A 6,378-nucleotide genomic window follows, 5' to 3' on the forward strand; every position below is an offset into this window, starting at 1 on the left:
TAGAATTACACGTTCAAGGCAGTACTCCTCTGAGTTAATCATACACCTTAAAGGTCACATGTTATCCTCCTTTTTTAACCAGTTTAAATAAGTCTCAGAGCAAATGCGTACATGAAGTTTCTTACTAAAAATCCCATTCTGTGTTTCATCATGCCTATATACGGCTCTATTTCAGCCCTTGCTCAGAACAGGCTGTTTCTGTAGCTTTAAATGTAGATGAGCTGGTTGTGACCACGCTCCTCTGGAAGGGCTTGGTTGGCTCGGGCTTTCTTCCACCATGTCCAATTGTTTAAGGTGAGAAGGCAGAGGGGAGAACAAAACTAGCTGTGGGAGTGTCACCCACCTGAAAGAGGGGTGACTGCCCTTTGTGATGTCATGAAGGCAAAAATCTGCCTGTTTGAGCACATTTTTTCTGAAAAGTGGCGCATGTGAAAACAGGATGGAAATCTTATCATTAGGTAGGTTTGTAGACAGGCTAGGGACACATGTTTTTTTTTTAAAAACCCACATGGTTAAGTGTGCACTTAATCTATTTGACTGGACAAACTCTAGTGGTAACGCATGCTCGCCTGCAAAAAAGCAACCCAAAACAATAAATCCACAGGTTCCTACATTTCCCATTATGCAACTTGATGGTGTCTTTTGTTGGACATTGACTGACCTCATCCAACATATCTGTATCTCAAGCTCCATCCTCTTAGATTTTTATGTCAGCTTTTGTATTAAGCATGATTTTAGCACAAATAAGATAAAGAAACCTAATATCACTATGACATTATTAAGGTTATATTTAAGGTTTTAAAATGTTTTATATTTTTGCCATGGATACGATTTATATATCAACTCTGGAATGGAAAAACAATTCACACAGCAAAATAGGTGTGTGATAAATACTCCACACAATTCTCCGAGCCAATAATAGAATCTGTTTTCAAAATGTGAAGAAATTGCTAACCCTGAACTCGCCTGCTTTTTGTGAATAAGACCCACTTTTATGCAGCATTGTGATTATAATATGAAGGAAAACACAACCCTTCCTCCCCGAGCACAACGGCAAACCTTTCTTTCACAGAACCACCCTGATATTTCTGTAACAATCACTTTCACTGTCATACTTGAACGTAGCTCACGTAACATACTGTAACAACCACTCTCCACTCAGTCACCTCCTCATGCAGCCAGCTGTCACTGTACATAGAGATGATGTTACTCTGAGAAAATAATGATGTGAGGTTATAACCATGACTGTAGAGTAAGGCCATACTATTAGAGTAAAGAAAGATATTTCCATACGCCGTATTTTTTCAATGTCAAAGCTGTGCCATTTATGTGTGTAGATTGTATCATTATAAAATCAGGAGGAGGAGGAATAGATCAGGGCGTCACACAGGTTGTATTAAATAACTATGACTCTTAGAATTGATTTATGATTGTGTCGATGCTTGTATGTTTTGCATTATGGTTAGACAGTTTGTACAAATATAATAGTATGTTTTATATTAAGGATTTATTTATTTTTTTTTTTTTTTACTAATTATCATCCCATGCAGAGAGAATAGGACAAATGCATTTGACTTTACATGGACTGACCCAGCTCCGCTATTCCTTTAATGTTCTGTAACACTGTAATGTGTAGAACTACATCTTTTGTCTAAAATCTCATTACAGACCAAATGCTGCTCCGACTCAGCAAATGATTTTATCCCCCACTATGATAACATTCACCATCAAGAGGATATTATATTGTCCCACCCATCCGTCTGAAAGGTCCCTCTCTCTGCAGACTTAGCATCATGTGGGGTCTGTGTTGTCATGACACCCACTGCCAAATAATTGGTAGGCTTATCAGGTTACGCCATGAAGCTTAATTGCATTGTTTTCTCTCTGCCTGGCTGAAATACCCGCTCTGCTGCATATTTAAAAGACAGTGCTACATCCTCTCTGGGGATATCATAGATAGCTCCCAGTGTGTCTGTTAGCCAGTTTTTGTTTTTTAACATTGACTGTGAAGTTCAAGGTCAAACTACAGTCTATTGTTTGTTCTGCCTTCCTTTCCTCTCTCAGCATCTTTTCACGAGTGAAGATGTGTGACCGACCGAACATTTTCTCACCTTTTTTGCTCCATCATTGACTGAGCAATTTATTCATGTGAAGATACTGAAGCATCTGCTGAATCAGAGATATTGAGTGGTATTTTGGAGACGTGTTAATGCAACAAAAAAGCATTATTGAAATACATTTCATCTTGAGATTAATGCAGGAATTTCTTAACAGCTTACAACAAACTGGATTCGGATGAAATGCAGAGATGTCTACATGGTACTGAAGGTTAATACTCGTGAATTTAGTCTTCATCCAGACTTTTCGCATTTTAAGTTGATTTTCAAGCAAAAAAAAAAAGTCAAGGTCTAATTTGATTCTGCAACCTCTGTCGATCTCAATTTAGAAAAATCAATGCGTCTTTTAATGACATTATGGCACCTTTCAGTCTTCAAAACGACACAGATAGTTTCTGCTTATGTAGCCACCTTACTGTATGCAGCACTTTCAGATTCCCTGCATATCTCCAGTACTGTAGTTGCAGCTCTTGGGAGCAGCTGACAGTTTTCCTTCTGGGAGAGGGTGTCAGACCTGCACTCGAAGGTACAACATGCCAATTGGAATCTGGAGTGAACTGAATACAAATGAGTGTGTGCGGGGTTTGAGGCTAGAAACCAACTGAGGCGCGAATTCAACTGAAAAAAAAAAAAAATGGAGAATTGTCAGATGAGCTGTCATTACCTTAAACATACTAACGTTTACACTGTAGGTTTGCTTTTCAATCAAGGTGCTTATTTGTTTTATCTATGCAATCGGTGGGTTTCCAACAGTGTTGTGATGTTATTATAAAAGCAATTGATATAGAAACCACAAGTGATCGTCATAAGCGTAATAAAAAGTGTACAGAATTTGTAAACCGTTCTGGTTTGTAATGTATTTATGCATAATAAAAGAGTTTGTACTAAACTTTTACTGCACTCAACTGGAATGATTTCAATCTCTGTAGATCACAAAGATCTGGTTTAGTTGAACTCCAAGAAAGTGTCTTTTTCAAACAGTTTATTGTAAACATACAGTTTAGAATTAAGAAAAGTCAGACAATAAAATGCAGTATTTGTTTTTGTTGAAAATTTGATTTAAATCCAAAATTGTTCCACCTTTTGATCAGAAAGAGTTTGAACAAATCTTCAGTTAAAACAACCTCACCTCTGAAAAAATCAAACACTTCACTGTGCCTGAATTTGATCTATCATGGTCCTTTCAGACATTCCAATTGAACTAATCCATAACTCTTTTTCTCTCCAACATTTTGCAGCGCTCTGTTGTCGATGCAAGGCAAGGTCACTCTGTTGTTTGTCTCTCGAACTGACACAATCACATCGATGTGTGTTCATCCAGCCCTCTGCTCGTGATGTAAACCTCATAGTGTGGTGTACCAAGTGCAGAAAACAAATGCAGCACACTGTTATTGTTTGAAAAAGTCCTTGCACACTTTAATTCCAGAATCCAGTACAGTATTTGAACGCTATCTAGAGAAATGATATGAAATAGTTGTATTTATACAAGCGATCTCACATTTGCACACTGAGGGAAGCTTGTGGGAAGAATGTTTGTGTTGCTGCACCTGTTACTTGTTTGAAATATTGATCAGTGTGAGCCTAATAAATCTTTGATCTGTAGACAACGAGCATGGCCCAGAGGACGAGGGACGTGACTGAGACAGGGATAAAGAATTTTCAAAAAGCAAGCATTTTTCGGAAGAAGGAACTGAATTATTTATTTTTTAACAAATCCTGGATCCTGGATCACTTCATTTTCTATGATTCTGGTTCAGATGAGGTTGTCTTTCCTCCATTTTTTTTTCTTGCTTGAATCTGATCTGATCAAATCCTGTGCACAGATCAGAGTTGGCAATGCCACATGTGAGTGTTTGTTCAGTCTGATGACTGTTTGAGGAGCTATGCAAATATCATTTTAATTTCTAAAGATGTGAGTGGGTGCATCGCTGCAGGGTGTTTCCAAACTCATCAGATGGTGCAGCACCAACAGAGGAGAAAAACAAAACACTGCCTTTGTAAGATTACATTTAGGGATCCTGCAGAGTCAGAATTATGAAATAACTATTCAAATAGAAAGTTTTATAATACAGTAGTTTTTTTGTTCAGTTTTTATCATCCCTTGCACTTTAAGCAGCCTGAGGGTGGAAGAGAGGTGAGCTGCAGCTTCAGCAGCTCTCCTGCCCTCAGAAGTTTGGTCTCTAATCCTGGAGGACCGTCCAGAAAAACTCAATGTGACCGTCCTGTCACGTATCAAAGACTGTGGTGCAGCAGTCTCTCTGGGATCAGGCCTGCAGGGAGCATCAAAGAAAAGCTGCAAGAAATCTGTACTTTGATATTTTCAGAGAACTCACTGGAGACCAAGAGGCTCCTCCATGTTCATTCACATTTATGCCGTTGTTGCTACTTTCACTCTTCTTCTGCTTTACGATAGTGTGATGACAATTCTCAATTAAAGCGCTTTAAAATGATCAACATCACAGTAAGCTGTTGTTACCTAAGCAGCTTTGTAAATCAATTAACACGTTTTAGGATTTGCAAAGTTAGTTTTTAATCTATTTCTTTATTCGGAAAAATCTGTAGGAGACCCACACTAAATCTTCAGAGTGAAAGATAAAAATGCCTTCTGCTCGTCTCCCCATATAGTGAACACCATAATGTGTCCTTGTTTATTTTGGACAGTTTGTTTTTGTTTTTATTTTCCTAAAGTTTGGAACTCACTGGCCCTTGACATCAGACCAGCGAACTCTCTGGGCCTTTTTAAATGAAACTGAATAACATCTTGATCTGCCTTTAAAGGGAATCAGGGACATTTGAAAGTTGGTGAAATGAAACAATGCTCTGCTATATTTTCTGAACTTAATACACAAACTTTATGTAAAGAAAAAAAATAAGATTGGTGCTGAAAAGCTGTTACACTTTCACTGTTGTGGGCCCACCACCATAACTTCTCATGTAGCATTTTATTTTCAAACTTTGTTCCAGCAACCACATTTTCCTCTGAGGATAGCTTGTGTGTAGAGTTCTGAAAATTTACCACAGAATCTGGACACTTCACCGACTTTTACATTTCTCTACCAACACTCCTAGTACACCTTTAATAAAGCGGGACTTGAGTTAATCCTGCTTTGTAGAACATATTGTGGTTCAATGTATAAAATATTGTTAGAACAGCGGATGGTATAATTAGCGGTTACAGGCTGCACTGTTACTGTGTGGCAGTGAAACAAACCACTTTGAGACATTACATTTAGGTTTGATAGATGGAGAATAGAACCCACACAAGTAGAAGGACTAATTTGTCACTTTATCATATTTTAGGAATCGCTTTGTGTCGTGTACATTAAACAATGTCTATTATCGCCTTGCTGTCCTTCAATCTGCTAATGAAGCTCTTTCTGTATTCATCAGTGTGTCATTAATTGCTAACAGGCTATCAGATGTAATTCAAGAAAGGCTAATTAGCTGCTGATAAAATGTTTCACATTGCACTGATGGCTTAATGGTGTGTTAATAATGGCTTTACAGTTTGATATTGAGAATGTATTGAGATGGGCGTGTGGAGGAAAGATTAGCATGAACTACTGGGATTTAGAAAAGATAATAGACATCAATTCCAATGTTTCAAATTGTACTCAGAAATGTCACTGTGAAGGTTACTTTTTGAATGAGTAGTAACGCATGTTCATGTTCATTTCTGCAGGGTTACGTTTTATTTGCATTGTCAAATTAATATTAAACATGCTCTATGTTCTATAGGTTTATTATATATTTATTATATTTATTTACAAAAAAGTGGGATTTCTGAATAGGCGGCATCTTTTTTCCATCCTCAGCCTTTATCTCTTAAAAACAGAGTAAAGAAGCCTTGTGTTTTAATAGTTACACTTTTGAACTTTCAATTGACATGTCTGGTCTTCTTTTCCATGTAGTTCTGCTCCATTTTCAAATGGAAATGCATTTAATCAAATGGAAAACAGAGGCTCCTAATATATTCCTGCAAATGGAAACAAGGGACCAAGTGCTACAATAATGAAAGCAGGCTTCCATGCCAAGACCATATACAATTCTACTTATTTATTTATAGTTGCAATATACACTTGGATCTCTGAAACACATCTTAGATCAAACCAAATCTTATCTCTGCCACAACAACAGACAATAAATCACCCGAACAACTAATGGGAAAAGGGCTGCAGTGCTGCTGAGGGCGACTTAGAAACAAGATATTAATTATTAATCACAGGAACGCTGTAATCACTTTCTATTCTGAGATGAGCTT

This window comes from Symphodus melops, assembly GCF_947650265.1.
Source record: "Symphodus melops genome assembly, chromosome: 1".
Lineage (NCBI taxonomy): Eukaryota > Metazoa > Chordata > Actinopteri > Labriformes > Labridae > Symphodus > Symphodus melops.